At 38.5% G+C, this 2,819-nt stretch overlaps 1 protein-coding gene across 1 annotated transcript in view; it reads right to left on the reverse strand.

Annotated features, from left to right (window-relative positions):
* Positions 1 to 2,819, reverse strand: part of HAVCR2 (hepatitis A virus cellular receptor 2) — a 37,790-nt gene that overhangs the window by 1,812 nt on the left and 33,159 nt on the right. The window lies entirely within an intron of this gene.

The raw sequence follows: 2,819 nt of genomic DNA on the forward strand, positions 1-2,819 counted from the left end.
GGGCCATGCTAGAAATTATATAGATACCTTTATCTTATTCAACAAGTATTATGGAGAATCTATTAAGTGTCTGGCATCTTACTAGGCACAGGACCCAAATATAAATCCTAACTTCTTGAAACTTGTGTTCTAGTGGAGGAGCCATATATTTTAAATAATTAAAAAATAATAATAAGTAGAAAAACAAAATAGCATTGTACTTGGTATGTTAAGAAGGAAATGAACAAGTTACTGATAATAGAATGTGGTCAGGGAAAAACACTCAGAGGTGACATTTATACCCAGTTACGAAAGAAGAGCGTCACTCAAGCGAAGAGCAAGGGAAACATTCCAAGTAGACAGCCCCCTAATAAACAGCTTGGCGGATACTTGGCTGGAGGAAGAGAGTGGTCCAACATAATATCTGAGTAGTAAATGAAACTACATCTTTCTGAACCCTAATTGGGAGTCTAGATCTTATTCTATGACCAGTAGAAAAACAATTGAGGATTGACATATGATCTGATTTGTGTTTTAAGAAATTGCTACTATTCTGAGAGTGGATAATAAATAAATTAGAAGATATGTTGGGAAGAGATGATACATGGAGTAAGATGGAAGAGATATAGAATAGTGAATGAATTTTAGATATATTTTGGAGAAAATGATTCAGGAATTGAAGATGGATGGTGAGTTCTGAGGAAGAAAAGAGGATTCTGAATGATTATGACTTTCTAGCGTTAGCAAACACAGGATAGTAGTGGCACTTTCTATGGTAGAGAACATGAGGTTCTAGGAAGGTTAAATATAGAATTTAAACTTCAATTTGGGAGCAAATTAAAGTTTAAATTCGATATTTTAATGTGAGATACATCTAAGTCAAGATGTCAGTTAGACAGTTACATAAGAAGTACCAGCATCTAAAGACATTTAAATCCATGGAAATTTATGCCATAATCTAGGTGGTATGTTGTTGTTTAGTGCTATTGAGTCAGTTCCAACTCATAATGATCCCATATAGGGTTTCCAAAACACAGTTGGTGGTTTTGAACGACCAACCATACAGTTAAAACTGGCATTATGGTTGAGTGCTTATCCTACAGCACCATACCAAGACTCCTCTAGAAGGTACAGAGAAAGGAAAAGATCTCTGAGGAATCTCAACATCTACATGTCAGGGGAAGAGGAAACATACTTGATGATTAAAAAAGAGTAGTCGTTTAGGTAGGAAAGCATTGTTTCTAGACTTACTAAAATGAGTGATGTCAACTTGGTAGTATTTTACTGAAAGTTTGACTATAATGAAGACAAATATCTATTATATTTGGTAAAATTAAACTTGTTCATGAACTTTACAAGAACTACTTCCATAGTGCTTTCAGGAAGCTAGATCAGAAGATAGAAGCTAGATCAGAAGACCAGATGATAGAGAATTGAAGAGCAGATGCAAGGTGAGTAGAGACAATTCATTTAAAAATATGTCTAAGATGGGGCATGATGGTAAACTAGGCAAAAAGGCTGTGCAGGCCCTCTGCAGCAAATAATGGGACAACTGGACAAAACAAATTCAGAGAATGGTCCTAGAACTCTGAGCTTCAAATAAATGAATAAATAAGTGGATCTAGTGCTTACCAGGAGAAAAACTTGAACAAACACAAGAAAGGGGATGACTTCTGATTTGGGGTGGCCACCTTGACCCGCTGCACCCATTTTGAACAGCTGTGAGTGGATTAAGAGACAAGAAAACATTCCCGATGCAGAAGCCTGCTTGTGACTCATAGAGACAAAGGTGCAAATTTTATTTTCTCTTTCTACTAATTTCTTGTCTGGTTCCTTGCACCCCCTGGTGAACAGAGAGGAGACCTGTAAGAGTAGATACCCCCAGGGAAGGTCCTGTGCAGAGCCCAGGGCTAGATGTATGATTAAAGGGGAAAGAGACAACAGCAACCGCCTATGCCTGCAGGCTCTGCTCCAAATTGGTCCTGGCCAGCCTGGGGCTAGCTCTCACTAGGAGAAGCAGCTAAACAAACAGACATGTGGTATAGAGAAAAAGATAGAAAGAAAAAGAAAAAGACTGGTAATAGTTCAGAGAGGCACAATGGGACCATCTTTAAATTTCTCAGGGGGCTAAGAAGACAAGATTCCATTAAGTGGCACTGCAGAATTATGTTTAATTTTCCGCTATTGTTTCCTAGAGAGTTTTTTGTGGCTTCTTCCTCCCTCTTCCCCCCCCCCCCAATTATATTGTTTTTTTTCTGATTTTTGTTTTCAGTTTTGTTTTTTCATGCTCCTTATATCTTCTGGGGGTGCTATCTTTTTCTGCTTCACCCAACAGGAAATGGCAAATGGGGCCAAAGAGCACAATCACAGCCAAACCCTTTTCAACTCCCCCAATTGGGCCAGAGTCAATACCAACTGCTGTACACCGGATTGACGACAACAACCAATGTCAGCTATAAACTCACCCAGAACAGAACTTCGCAAATACCAGAGACCCATGCACAAGCTCATCTCCTATTCACACTCACCAGAAGGCAGTTGGTGAGTGCCTAAGAACACACCAGCATACATTCTTCAACTTAATATAAATACAATGACACCATAATACCTCGAAAGCAACAGAAAAATCTCTGTTCACACAAAATAACAAGACAGTGTAGCTCAAACAAATGGCCAAAAGGCAGTGCTAGAAAATGTAGTTGAGGAAAAAGAGGTACTAGAACTTAATGAAGAAATTATCTAAGAGAATGATATTTAAGTACTTCCAAACTATTAGATCCTAGTGTGGTGCTGCAGGATAATGCACTGGACCACAAGGTCAGTTTGAGCCACAAGTTTGG

Source organism: Chrysochloris asiatica, unplaced genomic scaffold (genome assembly GCF_000296735.1).
Source record: "Chrysochloris asiatica unplaced genomic scaffold, ChrAsi1.0 scaffold00057, whole genome shotgun sequence".
NCBI classification, from domain to species: domain Eukaryota; kingdom Metazoa; phylum Chordata; class Mammalia; order Afrosoricida; family Chrysochloridae; genus Chrysochloris; species Chrysochloris asiatica.